Source organism: Cyprinodon variegatus, unplaced genomic scaffold, assembly GCF_000732505.1.
Source record: "Cyprinodon variegatus isolate N-32 unplaced genomic scaffold, C_variegatus-1.0 Scaffold1038, whole genome shotgun sequence".
Classification (NCBI taxonomy): domain Eukaryota; kingdom Metazoa; phylum Chordata; class Actinopteri; order Cyprinodontiformes; family Cyprinodontidae; genus Cyprinodon; species Cyprinodon variegatus.
This window is the reverse complement of record NW_015151491.1, coordinates 166,434-172,196: the sequence shown is the minus strand read 5'-3', so window position 1 is coordinate 172,196 and position 5,763 is coordinate 166,434.

Below are 5,763 nucleotides of genomic sequence, written 5' to 3'. Positions count from 1 at the left end.
TAGCTTGCCACCATCAGTGTGTGAGAGTGTGTGTAAATGGGTGAATAAATGTAGTGTAAAGCACTTTGGTCAAGTCTCCTAACTTGAATAAAAGGCGCTATATAAGTACATGCCATTTACCATTTACCATGTCAGATTAAATAATACTACTTATACTTCAGCGATAGTATCAAGGTGTTATTTTATTGTATCTATTATACTATATCCTTTGATTGTGCTGCTCTTTTTACATCTCTTTGCAGGTGATGAAGCAGGCTGAAGATGTTTTATCAAGATCTCCTTTTTATTTTCTCTTTCATCTTTTCTCTTTTTTTCTGTTTTTGTTTTCCTGTTCTACTTACACTGCAGGGCCCATAAAATCTGTAATACTCCCTGCATGAATTATAATAAAGCAAGCAGAACACTATGGTGATAGCCCTGCTCCACTTGTGAAAGCAAAATCTGTTGGGCTCTTTTTGGCATCAAGATAATTATTATTATTGCCACATTGCCAGACGGGACACTGTTGAAGAAAAATATAAAAGGGCTGCTTGGGATAAGTGTAATGAAAAAGTGATGGATGGATGAAAGGGTTTAAACTGATAAAAATGCGGGTTAAAATTAATGTTAATGCAATCTAAATACTTTTGACTGTAGGAGAGAGACTGATGGGATCCAGAGAGTAAAAAGGAATTATGGCACATTCTTTTAGGAGCATTAAAATAGTCTCTTAAGAATATATTTGTCACGATTTCAGAAGAGGCCAGAACCCAACACACAGAAAAACACAAGATCGAGTAAAAAGATTTATTTGAAAATAACAAAACAATGTTTCTGTCAGAACTAGGAGTCTCTAGTGGTCCTGGAACACAAAAAAGAAGATGAGTCTGACTGGAGAAGATTCAAAAAATAAAAAAAGAAACAAAGTTGAAATACCAGGTTCAGCTCCAGCAGGGCGGGGTCCAATTAGAGGTAGGGAACCTTGAGGTCTTGGGGAGTGGGGGTTAAAGAGAGCAGATGTACAGACATCCACAATCCAGTTTGAAATCTTTTTCCAGTCCAGGGTCATCCACAAATGATCACTCAGGCAGAGGATTTTCAAAAACCCAATGGGCTTAATCAGTGTCAGAGTTTTGCAAGGTTCAGAATCAGTCAGAAAGAATACTACTCACTCAATGGTAAGGTCAGGACTTTGGCAGTGGTCAAAGACAGGTAGGGTATAATACTTGGCTCGAAGAGTACAGAAACAAGTCATCAGTATTTCAAAATAACTGCCAACTTGCCATGGTTTGGCAAGCAGAAGAATTCTCCAAAGACTCAAATCTCGATATAATACCACAATCTATGAAACACAATTATTAAAATGTGTTTGATAACTAAGTTGATTCCACCAGATGAAAAGGAGTCGATGTAAAAGAAAGATGACGTTCTAAGTCATACATTTGCAAGTTATAAATCTTGTGGTTTTAATAACCTCACTTTACATATGTACACACATGGACAAAATTGTTTGTTCCACTCATTTAATAATAGAAAAACTGGCAAGTGTCCCAAAAATAACTTGAATCTGACAAAAGTAATAAATAAAGTTTCTATGAAAATGAACAAATGAAATTCAAACAGGCCTGGATAAAAATTATGGTATCCTTAAGTTTATATTTTGTTGTCCAACAGTTAGAGGCAATAACTTCAATATAACAATTCCTGTAGCTGTCAGTAAGAGTTTTGCTCCTCTCAGCAGGTATTCTGCTCCACTCTTCAAACTGCTCCACGTCTCTTAGGGTTGAAGGCTGCCTTTTCCTGAAGGCCTGTTTCCTTCCAAAGATGCTCAGAAGGATTTAGGTTGGCGAAAGTACAGCTGAAAGGGTGTTGGTGGTATTCCCCATACTCATTCATTCTCTGGGAATCTGGTGAACCTAGGAACGTCGACAGCTTTGGTTGGCTTGCTAACGTGGGAAAAAAAAAACTGCCATGATGAAAGCATGGTTTCCATGGTGAAACCAATGATCAGCAGACTCAATGGCTGTGCTCAAACATCCGCCCTAACCCCTAAAGCCCTAAATCACTAGATAGAGCAGGGACTATATAGAGGGCTTTATAGTGACCATAGTTAACTGACCGTTCTGACAAATCATCACTACTTATCACTCTACATTGGTTGCATAATTCCACTTCCCCACATGGTGCCTGAACCATCTTTGTTCTTTCTTGCCACCACAACAAATCCAATCCCATGATACTTTGTAAGGATAACTCTTGCTAAGCATTCTGGGATATATCTGTTAATGTAGTGACCACTGATGATCATTACTTTTCAAGGTGCATTGTGGGAAATTTGTGGGGATTCTACTACTTTTTCATCGAACAGACATTGAGAGACTCATCTTAAATGGCCTAATATAGTAATATAGTGATTAGGACGGAAGTTTGGACACAGCCCAAGACGTAGGAGTAAATTCACCCTTAGAATTGCATCCATTTTATGACTGCAATGCGGGTCCTGAGTTTTGCTGTCTTCGGAGAAAGGAAAAATCAGACCCTTTCTGCAGTTCTCACTACTCTCCTCACTTTCTTCCAGTCTGATGAGTTGCAGCCTCCCCACCACACAGTAAAACAGCTGGTCAGAACGCTCTCTATGGTGCTTCTATAGAAGGTGGTGAGGATGGGTGGGGGCAGGTGGCTCTCCTTATCCTCCGGAGGAAGTACAAGCACTTCTGTGCCTTTTTGACCAGTGAGGTGGTGTTTACAGTCCAGGTGAGGGTGTCTGTGATGTGCACCCTCAGGAATTTGGTGCTGCTGACCACCTCTACAGCTGAGCTGTTGATGAGCAGTGGAACATGGTTAGGCCGGTTCTTCCTGAAGTCGACGATGATCTCCTTGGTCTTCTCCACATTCAGGATCAGGTTTTTATCTCTACACCAGAAAACCAGCTGCTCCACCTCCTTTTTGTAGTCCAGGTCGTTGTCGTCTCTTATGAGGCCCACCACCGTGGTGTCGTCTGCAAACTTCACAATCTGATTGGTGGTGAACCTGGGGACGCAGTCATGTGTCTGTGCTTAGGTTGATGGCATAAGAGGTGTTCTGTCTGTCCCTGACTGACTGAGGTCTGTTAGTGAGGAAGTCTAGCAGCCAGTTGCAGATGTGTGTATTAAAGCCAAGCTGTTCCAGTTTGCGTATCGGATCCTGTGGGATGGTTGTGTTGAAAGCTGAACTGAAGTCCAGGAACAGCATCAGCAACAACCTATTAGGCTTAGGTTAAGAGCAGAGGAGAAGGCTCTGAATGCATCTTTAATGTTGAGTAGGCTAAATCCAGAGTGTTCTGTCCCCAGGTTGCAAAGTCCACATGTTGGTAAAAATAAGGGAGCACAGTCTTCACGTTAGCCTAGCTAAAATCCCTAGAAATGATGAAAATGTCCTCTGTGTGTACAAATTGAAGCTCAGAAATATAGAATCTTCATGGCCTCTTTGTTGTATTAGCGCTGGGGGGAACATAAACAGCAGTGATGCTAACAACAGCGAACTCTTTGGGGTGATAGAACGGTCTCCAGTTAACAGTTCGAAACTCGATGTCGGGAGAACAGAAGTTGGCAGCATGTTGTTTATCTAAACACAAAGCCTCCCTCCTCTAGTCTTAAGTTTGTTGTTACTATTGGTATGGTATAATGTTAGTCCCTGCAGGCTAACAGCATTGTCTGGTATCGATGAATCAAGCCAAGACTCAGTCAGGTTGATGGCGCAGCAGTTACTAATCACCTTTCAAGTAAAAGTAAAAGATTATCCATTTTGTTATCCAGTGAGCGAACATTGGCAAGCAGGATTGATTGGACCGGTGGTCTGTGGGAATTTCTTCTTAGCTTCGCCATTAGCCCGCCTCTGCATGAACCTCTCCATGAGCCCGCTGCCCTGTTCTCATCCCTCCAAAGCACTCCTGAGCTTTTTAAATGGTCAGGAGTGGCTGTTTTTCTGAGTGCAGAAAAAATACTTTGTGACCGTAGCTCTAAGCAGGCACTGGCGGTCGTAGAAGCGGGATCTATGCCTGGTTTGTAGCGTTCTAAGCATTATATTTTGTGGAACTGACGAGGACCTGCAGGTGTCGCAATGAACAAATGTACATAAAGGTAATGTACTGTAAGTTTCATTATGTAATCAATTCGTGTTGGAAGGGAAATGAATTTATTTTTAAGGATTGTTTTTTTTTTTTATATTCTTTTACAGCTTGCTCATTAAATAGTATCTTTGACCTAACTTAATGCTTCTTTGCTCTGTATTTTTAAGGCTGTAAAACTGAATATGTTTCTTTCTTTCTTGTAATTAAAAAAGTAAGGACCTGGTGTATAATATAAAGTTACAAAAAGAGCTTGAGGGTTCTGTGCAGTATCTTTGCTAGTCCTAGAACTGCACTTTTCCGGACCGAGATGTCTGATGTATTTCTAGCGACCTGCTGTAAACACCCCTTAGGTTTGGAGGTCACTGTCCTGAGTGCCCTAATGACCACAGGTACCACTGATGCCTTGATCTTCCATGTTTTCTCCAGCTCTTCTCTGAGCCCCTGGTATTTCTGTAGTTTCTCATGTTCCTTTTTCTTGATGTTGCAGTCACTTGGTATTGCTATGTCAACCACAATGGTTTTTCTCTGCTTTTTGTCCACAACCACAATGTCTGGTTGGTTTGCCATTACCATTCGGCCATCAATTTAATTCAGTTCAATTAAACAAATTTACAGAGCCCTGTTTTGTGTCTTTATTATTCAATCAAAAAAGAAGTTGCTTCAAACAAACAAACAAAAGAATCAATAAAAAACTAACTTCATTGAAAAGATAATTGTTTCAATCATAGAAAAATAGTTTTTAAATGCAAATAAATTATTTGAAACTCCAAAAATTGCATTTGAACACTTTTTTTTACTGGTGAAAATGTGCTCTTTGGTTAAGCCAGCATGGAGAAAGACTGCTAGGTCTGATTTAAAACACTTTTTAGAAAAGGCAAATATGAATGAACAATCTGGGATTCACATGGAAAATAATATAGTCTAAATTTTCTAGATGTTTGTTAATCTACATTGTTGCTCATAAATAAACACAGTCTCAGAAAATAGTTTTTATATATTAAAAAATATAATGCTGACCAATAGATTCTCCATTATTAAAGAGGTACATTAGTACTTTAGGTTTGTGAAATAATATTGGACCATGCAAAACAGATTTACCTTCACAAAGCCTCAGAAGGAAGATTTATGTACAAAATGTAAAGCGGTTCATGAAATTATGTTTTGTTTTTTGTTGTTGGCATTCATATAAATATACTGGTGTGATAACTTAGTATAGGTCTGGCTGTTTTTTGGCGTCTATTTTGAATTTATAGCACCCCCCCCCCAACAGAAAACTCCACCTGCTGCCACTGGCTGGATGGAAATGATAAACACAGACATGTATGTATGTAGTTTTTATTTTCCTTTTACAGATGCACATGTCAAGTTTTCAGTTTTTTAAATATTCGATGAATTAGATCTACTGCGATACAATCGCAGTAGTTCTAATCCACACATGGTGCACAAATTATTGTACTGCCTGCACGCTCTCATTCGCATTAAAAAAAACACCACCTCGCAAAGTCTAAAATCCGGGATAATTTATCCGACTCGCAAGCATCCGTGAACCACGATCTATATCAGCGAGACTTGGGATGTCTGAGTATATGATCACATATCACACTCCTACACTCTGTACTTGTACTCGTCGTCTCCCGCTTTATCCGGAACCGGGTCGCGGGGGCAGCAGACTAAGC